The sequence below is a fragment of the Sciurus vulgaris genome (assembly GCF_902686455.1).
Source record: "Sciurus vulgaris genome assembly, chromosome: 15".
NCBI lineage: Eukaryota > Metazoa > Chordata > Mammalia > Rodentia > Sciuridae > Sciurus > Sciurus vulgaris.
In genome coordinates, this window is record NC_136476.1 from 2,577,007 (window position 1) to 2,592,790 (window position 15,784).

Below are 15,784 nucleotides of genomic sequence, written 5' to 3' on the forward strand. Positions count from 1 at the left end.
GAACCAGTTTTTTGTTTCATTGGTTTTCTTTACTGCTTTTTTCATTAGACCATTAAACAACAACAACAAACTGGTGTTGTGTCTGGAAAAATCTTAAAGTATGTAGACTCATTTCAGGTTTTGGTGTTTAGTACTCTAATAAGTACAAAACTAAGGGTTATTTGGCATCTGATCTTACATTATGTCTGTGGAGGTAATATAATTGTATAAACTTAAATCAGTAATTTAAAATTGAAGCATCAAGTGTTAAGTATTTATTCTGATAGTAGCAGTTTGTTGGATAATACCAAAGAATTTTTTATGGCATAAAAAATATTTGCAGTGAAGGTTGAGGATAAACATGTATCATCTGTGACTAGTTAACTCTTAGAGGTCACAATCATTCATTGTAAAGATTGAAAAACTTTTGACAGCTGAGGTATGAGATAATGTATCATCTGTAAATTTCTCTAAGTTATTCAAAGTATGAATATGATGATGCATTTCAATGAGTATTTTTGAAAATTAAAGCTTTAGGAGGTTTCCAGTTGTGATTTTTTATCTGGAAAACAGGAACTAATACTGTACTCTAGAATTCATGTGTATGGGATAAAAGCTTAAGACAGTCATTTATTTATTGCAATAATTATAGGAAGTTTGAGTACAGTAATACCTAGTTTAGTTATAAATACTTTTCAAAGATTTTTAATGTTTTATCTAGTTTTTAAATGATTTCTTTTTAAGAATGTATATTTTTAGTAAAGCTTCAGTGGTTATATTGAGTTGCAGGATAGTAATAGGAATATTCTTGGAGTTGTGGATTTCACATTTTTAAAATTTTTGTGATTTTAGTGTATAGCTACTAATCATTGAATGTACTGTTTTTTACATTTGTTTGTTGATCTTAAGTCTTCATATACCTTTAAAAAATATCTTAAGTGAAACTTTAATGTTATCAAAATAAGAAATGTAGTGTTTTCTTATTTTAACTTACAAGTTTATATAACATAATGCTTTTAGAGGAGAAAAGAATAGTTAATTAAATGTAATTTTATTTGTATTTTGGGTACTCCATTAAGAGTAAGATATTAAGACGTTAATTTCTGATATGATAGTCAATATAACTTTCAAATAGTGCTGTAAGTGGGTGGCATTTTTACTAACTACTTTATTTGTACCCTTTAAAAACAGTACTTTTAACATTTAAACTTGTATACATTTTAAAATTTTAAGTTGAAAATCTACATTTGAAAATAAAAGTATTCACTCGGAACAATGTTTCTTTTTTTTTTTTTTTTAATGCCTATGCATCCATGTGGTAGATAAAATAATCTCTTCCGTTAAGTATCATTTAAATTGTAAAATGAATTAAATTCTATAACTAAAACTAACTCAAAGCACTAGGACAGATGGCTGCTTTATTTTTAAATTTCTTCTCCTCCTTCCCCTTTCTCCTTTGGATATTCTTGTATGTATAACACACTTGCCAAACTCACTTTGTAGAGAATTTGGAAAATAGAATGGTGTTAAGAAGAAAATTAAAATCACTGACAATTTTATTGTCCAGAGTTAATCAATTTAGCCTTTGTTGTTTCATTCCAGTCTTTTTATAATACTGTATAAATTATTTTCTTTATAAATATAGTTAAGTATTTATTTTTAAAGTGAGCCTGCCATTTCATATTCTATATTTTAATCAAATGTTATTTTGTCACCATTTTCTTGTCATTGAGTATTCCTCTGAAAGCGAGTTTTAATGGACATTCCATGGCGGTACTATAACTGATTTTACCAAACCTTTCTTTTTCATGAACTTGTTATTTATAGTTACTTTCTATTTTAAATATTGCTGAGATGACCATTGCACTTAAATATTTGTATGTGTTGTCATTTAGTTACAAATTCATAGAAGTGGGACTTCTTTATCTGTGTGCTAGCTATAGTATGGCTTTTTCTTTCTTTCTTTCTTTTTTTTATTATAGAACAGTGGTTCTTTAATATGGTAAATATGGTAAATTAAATAAAAATTTTTAGAAGAATCTCTAGGAGGAAAGTGGGGAAAACATCCAGAAGAAATCCACCGTTTGGCATTTGTTATCTATCTTTAAATTTGTTTGCATTCACATAACTTTAAAATTAAATTTTGCCCTTTTATGAAGTTTGGATTAGGTATGGAAACTCATTTATAACACAATAATTTGTAAAACAGTGTAGTTACATATTTATTTAAAAAATAAGACTCTCATGCCATTAAATATTATTCAGCAACATTATTAGTAATATCTGTATTAGTAATGTCTTTCTATTAAGAAAGGGACAAATAAATGGTTTAAATGACAAGTTGATGAAGATTTAAATTTTATTTAACATTTCAAAATTATAAGCTATTTTGAAGTAGGTATCCTTAATTATTAAATTTCATATATGTTTCTGATTATTGCTGTGCTTCAAATTCCTAGAAGTAGAATATATCAAAAAAGAATGAATGTATAGTGCTGGAGACTAGGAAAATTGGGTACTACAATGCTGGTTGAAGTATTAAATTATTTCAGCCTTTTTGACATGCATTTGGTAGTATGTTTTCAGTGTTAATATTTAACTTCATGTATCTGAATTTATTTGGGTGTTTCTGTGAATTGGGATTTAAACTTAATCCTGTTCTTAGGGGTTAAGTAGCTACAACTGAATGTATTCTTTCAGTAAAGAGTTTTAAAATTCTGATGACAAATTTATTGTTTGTCAAACATCTTACATTTATTATTCATTTGCAGCTGTGTGTCTGACCTGCTTATAAGGAAGATGAGAAATATCATACAGAAGACATTTGTCATTGCTCTCTTAATAAAAACAGATTAGATAATGTATTACTGTAACTTGCTTATAGTTCCTCACTTTTTGAGTTTGAGTTGGATTGTTCTGATCTCTTGGTTATATTATATGTCCCTGTTGGTTTGAAATATTAGAGTACTCATAAGCCATGGCCCTAACCATACACTAGCGTTTGTTTAAGAGATTGTTGCTTTAATTATCATTTTGTTTTGTAATTATTTTGACTTTACAATATAGTTTAACATTCTGTAGTTTCTTAAGAAAATTTAAAAACCTATTTTACCTCTATTCTATGAATAGTTTATTATACACAATAATTTTAGTAAGAACCAAAAATTCCCATTGGATTAAATTTATAGAAGAATTTAGGGGAGAATTTTTTTATATTAAGTATTGCCATGTTCTTGTATGGTATGTTGTTTTGTTTATTCAAGTTTTTTATGCCCTCACCTAAGTATTATTTGTTTTTCCTTATAAGTTTTATACATTTTTACCTTTTTTTTTTTTTTTTTGTAGTACTGGGGATTGAACCCAGGGCCTTGTGCTTGTGAGGCAACCACTCTACCGCTGAGCTATATCCCCAGCCTTTCTTTATTCTTAAGTATTTTATGTATTTTGTTTGTTTCTGGTATGATTAATCATTCCTGTTTTAAAATTTGTTATTACTTATAATTAAAGTTAATAAATTTTATATATTGAAAATACTGAACTTTTTATTCTCATAGTTTCTCAGTTGATAACATATTTTCTTGGTAGGTATCTGCAATTTCTGGTATTTAGTGTGTTATTTTTCTTTCATTGTTTCATTATTTTCATTTAGAACTTTGAGAATGTTTAAAATAAAAAGGAGACACTGCGCATTCTTAATTTTGACTTTAATGGGAATGGCACTCCTATTTACATTGTGTGCTAGTACTTGTTTTGAGATATATATTCTAATAGAGACTTTCTGTCTTTACTAGGTTTTAAAAGTCAGACTTTTTTTTTTTTTTAAGATTTATCAATGTAATGTAGCTATGTAATGCTGTAGAGGGCCTGTTGGTGTGTTGTATATGTTGATATGTTGACACCTGTCAGCTTTTTTTTTTTGCTGCTGTGACTGAAGGATCTGACTAGAACAATTTTAAAGGAGGAAAAGTTTCTTTGAGATCTCATGGTTTCAGAGGTCTTAGTCCATAAAAGGCCAGCTCACATGTTGATCAGAAAGCAGAGTCCACTCACCAGATACAAATATATACCCAAAGCCCCGCACCTTCTCCATCCATACCCTACCACTTCAGTTATCACTTGGTTAATTCCTATCAGGGGATTAAATCCCTGATTAGGTTAAGACTCTCACAACCCAATCATTTCTCCTCTGAACCTTCTTGCACTGTCTCACATATGAACTTTTGGGGGGACACCTCAAATCCAAATCATAACAATAATGTTCCCAATATTAAACCAGCTGTGGAGTTCTGAGATAAGTCCAGTTGGCCATGTTAATTGATCTCTTGATATATAGCAATTTTTGATTTGTTAGTATTTTGTTCAAAGGTTTTATGTTTTTGTTTTTTTTGCAGTGCTGGGGATCGAACCCAAGGCCTTGTGTTTGCAAGGCAAGCACTTTACCGACTGAGCTATCTCCCCAGCCCTGTTTAAAGGTTTTATATCACTGATCATAAGTTAGGCAAATCACTTTATTTTTTGGAAGGCTATCATTGTCCTGTTTCAGAAGCAGGCCAATGCTAACTTTGAACACTTCAAAGAGGAGACTTTCATTTTCCTGTGCTATGTTTAGAGCAGTTTAGATAACATGAATGTTTTCATAAATTTGGAAAGAAGTTACCTCTAAAATTGATTTTTTGCCCTTCTTTGGGTGAAAAAGGCACTTCTGGATAACTTCTTGTTTTCAATGACCCAGTTTAGTTTGATTTTATGTTTTTTTTTTTAATGGAGGCAGTATTGATAATTTGTATTTCTTATTTGAGCAATGTTTAGATTTTCAAAATTCAGTAGTGGAAATTTGTTTGTGATATCTACAATATTTGTATTTGTTTCCTTGCTTGCTCTTTTTCTTTTTTTTTTGTATGTAAAATGTAATTTATTTTGTTTTATAATTTTAAAAACCTGAATGTTGGTTTATTCCTTTAGGAGTTTTTTTTTTTTTTTTTTTTTTTTTTTTTTTTTTGATGCTGGGGCTTGAACTCTGGGCCTTGTGCATGCAAGGCAAGCACTCTACCAACTGAGCTATATCCCTTGCCCCTTCCTTTAGGAATTTTTTTTTTGGTGGTGGTTTATTTTTTTCTCCCATTATCTCCATGTAGGTCAATTTTTTTTTCTAACTCTAGTTTCTTATATTTTTGTATGATGAACAAAGCATTTGGACTTTTGAATTTGCTCTTGATTACAACTTAATTCTGTATCTGCTCAAATTTTAATATTAAGATCTTAATTTTATTTTAAAAAATTATTTTAAATTGTATGTAGCTTTGGGTCCTTTTTGACCTGAGAAATATTTAGTGAAAGGTTTATTATATTTTTATTTGGTTCAGTTATTTTGGTTAAAACTTCTTACTTTCAAATGTTAATCTGTTTTGTTTGCAGATGTGTAGAATTTATGATTTTGTTGTTTGATCATTTTTTGATGATTTCAGTTGAATTAAAATTCTTATATTGCTATGCTTGGTTTTTTTTTTTTAAATGCCTTCTATTTTTTTTAGCTTCTTTATTTGTTTTTCAAGGAACTTCAAACATAGTAAGGTGTAAGCTATATAATCAAAAATATAACATACAAAAAGAAAAAAACAAAAATAGATTGTACATTGAATTTTTCTGTCTTGCTCCATCTGCCTTAAGTTTAGTAGAGATTCTTCCTGGATTCTGACAAGAAGTTGTCTGTTGTAAGTTTTCTTTTTATTTTCATATATTTGTAAATATTTAGGAATTTAGTATAAACTAAGGAACTATTTCAGTAGATGTAATTTTTTATGAAACTCCTGTCATTAGATTTGCTAGGTTAATACCACATAAAGCAAATGTTGGTTCATCTTAACATTAGCAGGATTTGAAGAAGAAAGGGACCGGTATTTTGGCAAACTAGAACTCCACATTTATAACTGTCAGTGTAGTTAATGTTGTGATCATCAGATCCATTTTTTACTTTAGTTCAGGAATGATGCTGATGACTGACTAAAGAGATTATTTGTAGTGGAAATTTCTTGAATGGGGGGTATTCGTTTAATTATTTTGCTGAAATGAAGTAGAACTAATTAGGAGAATAGCTTATGTCTGTTTTATTAATTTTTTTGGTTTGGAGTTTGTTGTTTGAGGGAGTATTATGTGTTGGATACTAGAAAACATGCCCAATAAAAGTCTTCCTGTTCTTTGTCAATGTCCCCAAAATTGGCAGTCTGATTATTGCTTTTTTCTTTAGTTGCTTTTTGTTGACATTTTTTAAGTGATGTTAATTATTTAGTTTTCTCACAAATGAGTGACCTTGAATTTAAGAAGTTTTGCAATATTTGTATTTCTTACTTTGTTCTTAATTGTAAAGAAAATGCTATTTGAGAATTTATGTCACAATTTATGTCTATAAATCCTCTTTCCTCTATTACTTGAGAAGAATTTGCTCAAGTCACCAATAGATGGCACTCTTGCATTTTAGTAACTTGGAGCTTCATTAGCAAGCTTCTCTGACTTTCTGTCTCTCCCAGATACAATGAGGATTTTTAATTATCTTACATAAATTGTTTGGAATCAGGAAACAGTGGAGAATTTTGGAATGTACTCTAGTGTTTCCCCCATCTCTATATTGGTTATTTCCATACCTTAGAATTGGGCTGAGCTATCCCTTGATTGAGAAAGTCTTCCCCAGTTCTCTAGACTGGGTTAATTCCCTGACAAAGGCTCCTTATAATTTTTTTGGGGGGGGTGCTCTTTACAGATTTATGGCATTTATGCGGCAATGGTTTCCAGCAAACCACTCGCAGCAACTCGTGTAAATTCCTTGAGATAGTAACACTGTGTTGACTGTTCACATTCATAGGATGGTAGTTAGGTGTTCAATTAATGTTAAATGACTGAGGCAATGGACAGATGAACTCTGAAGAAGATCCTTTTAGGAGCATAAAATGAGAACGTACAAAATATATGTTAAAAAGACCCCAATTCAATTTATGATCATCAACTATTTCTAAAAATTTTACTTAGAAATAATTTCAAGCCTAAAGTCTGGTGCATCCTTGTCCAGATGCTGAGCTTGTGAAATGGTGCCCCATCACTCTGGAATAATTTGGGTATATTTTCTACAAATAGTGGCAGTTTTTATATAGCTACATTACAGCTATTGAGATCAGGAAGTTATCACTGATACATGAATCTCTTCTAATCCTTGGACCCTCATTGTTTGATTTCACTGTTTTTCTCAATAAAAAGATTCAACTCCAGATCATATCTTGTCTTTTTGTGCTTCTGTATATATTATTATTTTTTTGTTCAGTTATCTCTCTGGTACTGAGAATGGTGTGTTGAAGTCTGCTATCAATAGTGATTGAAGTCTAATGTCAGTAGTATGTTTCTGTTTCTCTTTATATTTCCTGTAGTTTCTGCTTTATGTAGAAGGTTGGTATTATCCAGTACATAGATACGAAGCATCATATTTTCATTATGAATTATGACTTCTTATTAAAAAGTCCCTTCCTTGACTCTTTTTCAAATAGTTTTTAGCCTGAAATTTACCTTGATCTAAGGATTTTTAACCCCTACTTTACTGTTACTATTTGGCTACTATATCTTTGCCTATTTCTCTTTGTATAAGTAATTTAAACGTTGTTATATTCTGTCTTCTAGTAATGCTGAAGAACTGGGTTATGTGTGGTTTATTTGTGCTACTTATTGAATTTATCTATTAGTTGGTGAGGATGTATGGAAAGATTGATTTAGATGGCTACCATTGTCCTCCAGTCTAAGAGTTCAGTCTTCCTATTTGTAGTGTAAATCTCTTGTAGTATCAGCCATATTAGAAACTTGTACTTTCTTTCTGTAGAGTCACTGAATCCAAATAACATATGCAGGTTGTGATAGCTGCCTTCAGACTTATTCAAGATGCGTTTTGAACTAATGAATTTTGAATTTTAACACCCTCATTTAATAGATGTTAACTATTTAATAGGGTGTTAACTTCAACACCAAAATTTTATATCTATGATTCACAGTACATTAAGGCCTACTACTAGGTCTTCAATAAAAACCTTGGCCTTTATTTGAATATTATTAGAGGCCAGTGCCATTGAATGTTACTGTGACAATTTAATATTTTGATGGTCTGTAGTCAAGTGACTGATCAATTTTAGTGTATTTGTTTTGTGCACAAAAAGGTTTACTATTTGGCTAAATGAATAAATCAGTTACTCAAATATATAGCCTTTCTATGTCAGGTTGAGTAGATTATAGTTTATTAAGTTTGAGTTACCTCATTTGATGGTTCTTGTTGGGCAACCTATTTTCTCCAAATGTTTTTTATTATAGTCAGAACTTTGAAGTATAGCTCCCTTCATCAGAATATGAAGCTATCATTTAAAAAGTAATATGAGAATATATCATCTTTTATAAAATTAGAACACTTCAGAAAATCTAAAGTGCCCTTTGATCTTAACCTGAATCTTTTCCTACACTAATATAGTTAAGTTTTATAATAGGTCTTATGTGTCAGGAGAGGTTGAAACTTCAGATTGATATGATTGAGTCCCAATTAGGGATAAGGAAGTCAGATGCCTTTTTATATGTACCAGTGAAATTGCTGAGTTTAATGTTTAAGAGAAAATCTTAATGTGTTTTCACTTGAAAAGAATGGGTTACTTAAAAGGAAAAAAATGATAATAATAACAGCAGCTAGTATTCATTGGATATGTATTACATGCCAGGCCTTGTCTAAATGCTAACACATGTGATACACAAAAAGAAATGAGGTGGTTACCCTAATACTACTAAACAGATCATAGGGACATAAAGTGTTTGATAATCTGTCCAAGATCATGCATGTATTATAAGGAAAAGTTGGAATTTATATCCTTAGTAGTCTGGTTACAAATTGCATGCTCTTACTCATGATGTTATTCTGTATAAGAAAAAAATAGGACTATTATTGAACTTCTCTTCTGTGGCATTGGAAGCTAGAGGATGGCTAAGTGTCGCAAAATCTGTCATTTGTCATTGCCAACAAACTATCTTTGGCATTTATACATATGAATTCAAGAATTATATTACCTGAACTTTCTTTGAGGAAAATCAAGAGTACAGAGATCTCAAGATAATAAGACTTAGAGTGCTCTCCAAAGTTTTGTTGAAAGTTACACAATTTAGTAATGTGTGTGTGTGTTTTCAGTGACAGAGGTTGGAAGTGAAGGGCTGGGCAGTGATAAATGGGCATAATGCAGACAAAATAAGGCAAAAGCAGTAAATTAATATAAAAGAAAAATTCATGATAAAAAGTACCAAGTGGGTTATAGGTATCATGCATTTAAAAGTTGTAGTCCTTGAAGATACTATAAACCATTACTCAACACAGTTGTAATTGGCACTCACAGAAGGACCCCAAAGTGCCGAGAAATATGTCATTAGAAGACAGTTATGAGAATTAAAAATGTCTTTTTCAGAAATTGACTCATCAAGAAGACAAAATAATCAAGAATATAAAGAATTTAAATAATGTAGTCAAAAAAACCTGATTTTTTAAAATTGGGATCCTGTTTTTTAGAACATATTTGATGATTTTGTAGCCTTTTGAGAATGTAATTTAAAAAGAAAAAGATGTGAGGTATACGAAATGGTAGAATTAATTTGTACATCCAGTGAAAAGAAATAACAGGATGAAAGCTAAGAAGCATTCTTCGAAAACACCCTATCCAAATTAGAATGGAAAGTTAGTGGGGATCTTGGAACTATGCTTAAAAATAGTGGAATGAATTCTTAGAAATGGTTTTATATATCATGATTAAAAAACTAGAAACTATTCGAGATGTAGGAGAAAAAGATCTATGAATCTTATCCCATGAGAAGATAAAACAATAGAAAAATCATGCAAAAAATCCATACTTCAAAAGTGAAACAAATGAGAATGCCACAGGAGTTAGTGCTTGATGAAGTATATGAAAGAACCCATGTAACTGAACCCTCCGGAAACAGGACGTGTTTGGGGCACTTACACCTTGACTTTGCCATGATCTGTATTTACAGAATCTGAAAGGAATAAAGTACTATAATTTTATCAACTTTTCAACTTGCTTTAGAACCACAAGAAGTTATGTTCTTCTTTTGTGTTTTTTAGAGCATTATAGTTTTTATATGTAGTAGTTGGGTTCATTTAGACAAAATTATACATGCATGGAATTTGATTTCAATCCTTCTTAACTTTTTCACTACTCCTCCCTCCCCATATTATTCTTGCTCTACTCTGTCTTCCCTTCACTTTTTAACATTTTTTATTTTTAAAAACTTTTTTTTAGTTGTAGATAGACAACAATACCTTTATTTTATTTGTTATTTATATATTATTATATATTATATATAATATATATAATAATTACATATTATGTATATTATTATTATATGTGTTGCTGAGAATTGAACCCGGTGCTTCACATGTGCTAGGCAAGCTCTCTACTACTGAGCTACAACCCAGGCCCTCACTTGTTTATTTTTACTTGGTATTTTCTACATATACATAAAGGTGAATTTCCTGTGTTATATTTTTATATAATATATAATGTGATTTCATTAAATTCATTCTGTATTTCCTTTCCTTTCTCCTTCTTCCTCTCTTTCTCATTCTCTTCCTTCCCCTCCACTGATCTTCCTGTGTATTTATGATAACTCCCTGTCCCCCACTGCCTTCTTCGCTTGTTTTAGCTTCCACATTTGAGAGAAAACATTCAATCTTGATTTTCTGAGTCTGGCTTATTTCACTTAGCATGATATTCTCCATTTCCATATTTACCATCAAATGCCATTGTTTCATTCTTATTTATGACTGAGTAAAACTCCACTGGGTATATATACCACATTTTCTTGATCCATTCATCTATTGATGGGCATATGGTCTGATTCCATAGTTTGGCTATGTGTGAATTGTGCTGCTGTAAACATTGAAATGGCTATATCACTATTGTATGCTGACTTTAGTTCTTTTGGATAAATGCCAAGGAGTGGGATAGCTGATTGTATTTCTGGTTTTTTGTTGAATCTCCATACTGCTTTCCAGAGTGGTTGTACTAATTTACAGTCTCATCAACTATATGAGTGTACCTTTTCCTCACATCCTCACCCACATTTATTATTATTTGAGTTCTTGAAAATTGCCATTCTGACTAGAGTGAGATTAAATCTTTGCATAGTTTTGATTTACATTTCCCTAATTGCTAGAAATGTTGAGCATTTTTCATATATTTGTTGGCAACTTGTGTTTCTTTTTTTGAGAAATGTCTGTTTAGTTCTTTTGCCTCTTTATTGATTGGGTTATTTGGTTTTTTGGTGTTAAGTTTTTTGAGTTCTTTATATATCCTGGATATTAATTCCGTTAGAGGAACAGCTAGCAGAAATTTTCTCCCATCTGTAGGCTCTCTCCTTATACTCTGAATTGTTTCCTTTGCTGTTCAGAAGCATTTTAATTTGGTGGCATCCCACATTTTTGTTCTTGTTTTTACTTCTTGAGTTTTAGGGATCTCATTGAAGAAGTCAGTTCCTGCACCTAATGTGATGGAATGTTGACCCCATATTTTCTTCTAGCAGTTGTAAGGTTTCTGGTCTATTTCTGGTCTTTGATCCATTTGATTTGACTTTTGTGCAAAACAAGAGGGATTTAATTTCATTCTTCTATGTATGGATATCCAGTTCTCCCAGCATCATTTGTTAAAAAGGCTATCTTTTATCCAACATATATTTTTGACACCTTTGTCAAGTTTCAGATGGCTAAATATATGTGGGTTTGTCTCTATGACTTCTTTTCCATTGGTCTTCATATGTATTTTGATGCCAGTACCATGCTATTTTTTGTTACTGTGGCTCTTTGGCTCTGTAGTATAATGCCTCCTGCATTGCTCAGGATTTCTTTGGTTATTTTGGTTCTAGGTCTCTTATTCTTCCAAATAAATTTAAGGAATTTAATAATAAATATAATTATTATTATTACTTTATGAAGAATCTCCTTGGTATTTTGATAGGGATTTCATTGAATCCGTACATTTATTTTGATAGTATGGCCAGTTTGACAATATTAATTCTGCCTATCCAAGAATATGGAAGGTCTTTCCTTCTAAAAGAAGTTATATTCTTTATGTTTATAAAACATTTAAAAATACTGTTAGCTATTTTTTTACAGAGTAAACTTACTGATGGTTTCAAAAAACATTCAGCGTAATTCAAAATATTGGTAGAATCAACAAAACTGAATCAAAAATGGGTTCTTAGAAATGTTATAGTCTTAAACAAATAAACAACAAACCCAAAAAAGGAAATTTAAAACTTACGTTACGGATAGTCTAGAACTGAGCTGTTCAGTATGGTAGCTGCTAGCTACAAATTTGTTTGAATTAATTAAAATAATTCATTATCTGTGATGCTAGGCTCATTTCCAGTCCTTAATAGCCACCTGTAGGAAATTCCTTTGGATAACCCTGACCTAGAAAGTGTGTAAGAGAACTCTTCAGACATAAAGGACACAGTAAGCCAGTATTCAAAGAAAAATGGAAATACTGGTATTCTGTAAAATAAGAAGAGACTGGAAAAAAAAGTATAAAGAAATTAGAAAAAGAATAATATAAAGGAAGTAAGGGAAGAAAATTGGTAAAAATAAATGCTGAAAATAATGAGAAATAAAATAAAACAGAAATACCAAAAATTATTAGAAAAAAGATTCTGAACAAGCTATAGCTATTGAAAATGAAATAAAAATATATTTGTTGCCTTATTAAGAGGTGATATTCCAACTGAATAATTTTGGCTTAAAAATTAGTACTTTTAAAATTTGTGCTAGTAAATGATGGAAGCTTTCAAATTCATGTTTGTGAAGCTTATGTAGTCTTTCTAAAAAGTTTTCATTTGTTCTTTTTATATATATATGACAGTAGAGTATATTTTGACATATTATATATATACAGAGTATAACTTCCCATTCTTGGGCTTGTACATGATGTAGCATTACAATGGTCGTGTATTCATTTATGAACATAGGAAAGTTATGTCTGATTCATTCTATTGTCTTTCTTATTCCCATCCTCCCTCCTTTTCCTTCATTCCCCTTCTCTAATCCAGTGAACTTCTATTCTCCTCTCCTATTGTGTATTAGCCTTCGGTTTTTTGGGATTGGCATATTTCAGTTAGCATGATAGTCTCCAGTTCCATCTATTTACCAGCAAACCATAATTTCATTCTTCCTTATGACTGAGTAATGTGTATCTATACCACAATTTCTTTATCCATTCATCTGTTGAAGGGCACCCACATTGGTTCCATAGCTTAGCTTAATTGAACTGCTATAAACATTGATGTGGCCACATTACTATAGTATGTTAATTTTAAGTCCTTTGGGTACGTGGCAGGGAATAGGGTAACTGGGTCAAATGGTGGTTCCATTCCGAGTTTTCGGAAGAATCTTCATATTGCTTTCCATAGTGGTCACACTATTTTGCAGTCGCACCAGCAGCAATGTGTGAGTGTACCTTTTCTCCCACATCTTTGCCAACACTTATTATTGCTTGTATTCTTGATAATTACCATTCTGACTGGAATGAGATGAAATCTCAGTGTGGTTTTAATTTGCATTTCTCTAATTACTGGAGCTATTGAATATTTTTCATATTGACCAATTGTATTTCTTTTTCTGTGAAATGTCTATTCAATTGTATTTCTTCTTCTGTGAAGTGTCTATTCAGTTCCTTTTGCTTATTTATTGTTTTGGTTATTTGGTTTTTTTTTTTTTTTTTTTTTGTGTGTTTTTTTTAAAGAGTTTTTTATATATCCAGGAGATTAATGCTCTAACGTGCAGATGGCCTGTCTGTGGTGCAGATTTTCTCTCATTCTGTAGGTTCTCTTTTCATGTTTATTGTTTTCTTTGCTGTGAAGAAGCTTTTTAGTTTGATACTGCCCCTTTTCTTGATTCTTGATTTTACTTCTTATGCTTTTTGACACCTGTTGAGAAATTTGGTTCCTAGGCTGACATGATGGAGATTTTCTAGTAGGCACATGGTCTCTGCTCTAATGCCTAGATCCTTGATCCATTTTGAGTTTTGTGCAGGGCGAGAGTTAGTGGTTTAATTTCATTTTGTTATATATGGCTATCCAATTTTACCAGCACCATTTGTTGAAGAGGCTATCTTTTCTACAATATATGTTTTTGGCACCTTTGTCTAGTATGAGAAAACTGTATTTATGTGGGTTTATTTCTGTGTCTTCTGTTCTCAACTATTGGTCTTCATGTCTGTTTTGGTGCCACCAAGCTGTTTTTGTTACTATAGCTCTCTAATATAATTTAATGTATGTGCAATAAATCTTGCTTCACTTTTCTTGCTAAGGATTGCTTTGGCTATTCTGGGCCTCTTATTTTTCCAAATAAATTTCATGATGACTTTTTTTTCTGTGAAGAATGTCATGGAGTTTCAATAGGAATTATATTAAATCTGTATAATGCTTTTGGTAGTATGGCCATTTGGACAATATTAATTCTTCCTGTCCAAGAACATGGGAGATCTTTCCATCTTCTAAAGTCTTCTTCAATTTAATTCTTTAGTGTTCTGTAGTTTTCATTGTAGAGGTCGTCTACCGCTTTTGTTAGATTGATTCCCAAGTTTTTATTTTTTGGAGACTATTGTGAATGGGGTAGTTTCCTAATTTTTCTTTAATTTGATTCATCACTGATGTATAGATTTATGGGGATTAATTTTATATCCTGACACTTTGCTAAATTAATTTATGAGTTCTCAAAAGTTTTCTGGTGGAGTTTTTGGGTCTTCTAAATATAGAATCATGTTGTTGGCAGATAGTGATAGTTTGAGATCTTCTCTTCCTATTTGTATCCCTTTAATCCCTTTAGTTTTTTTTTTTTTTTTTTCTGTCTAAATACTCTGGCTAGAGTTTCCAGGACTGTGTTGAATAGAAGTAGTGAAAGAAAGCATCCCTGCTTTGTTCCAGTTTTTAGGGGGAATGCTTTCAGTTTTTCTCAATTTAGAATGATGTTGGCCATGGACTTAGCATAGATAGTATTAATGATGTTGAGGTATGTTCCTCCTATTCCTAGTTTTTCTAGTGTTTTGAACATGAAGAGTACTGTATTTTGTCAAATGCTTTTTCATGTGAATCATGTGATTCTTTAAGTCTATTCATGTGATGAATTTTGGTTATTGATTTCCATATGTTGAACTAACCTTGCATCCCTAGGATGAACCCCACTTGGTTGTGGTGCACTATCTTTTAAATATGTTTTTGTATGTGATTTGCCATTATTTTATTGAGAATTTTTCTATGTTCATCAAGGGTATTAGTCTGAAGTTTTCTTTCCTTGATGTGTCTTTTCCTGGATTTGGTATCAGGGTGATATTCGATTCATAGAATGAATTTGGAAGGATTCCCTCCTTTTCTGTTTCATGGGATAATTTAAGGAGGATTGATGTTAGTTATTCTTTGAATATGTGGTAGAACTCACTGAATCCATCTGGTCCCAGAATTTTCTCTGTTGGTAGACTTTTGATGGCTTCTTCCATTTCATTGCTGGAAATTGATATGTTTATATTGTGTATGTCCTCCTGATTCAGGTTGGATAGGTCATATGTGTAGAAATTTTCTGATTTCTTTGAGATTTTCTGTTTTATTGAAGTATAAATTTTCAAAATAATGACTAATTATCTTCTGTATTTTGGTTATGTCCTTGTGATATTTCCTTTTTCATCATGAATTTTAGTAATTTGAGTTTCCTCTCTCTCTCTCTTATTGTGGCTAAGGGTTTATC

At 31.1% G+C, this 15,784-nt stretch overlaps 1 protein-coding gene across 1 annotated transcript in view; it reads left to right on the forward strand.

Annotated features, from left to right (window-relative positions):
* AGTPBP1 (ATP/GTP binding carboxypeptidase 1) overlaps window positions 1-15,784 on the forward strand; it is a 170,299-nt gene that overhangs the window by 110,164 nt on the left and 44,351 nt on the right.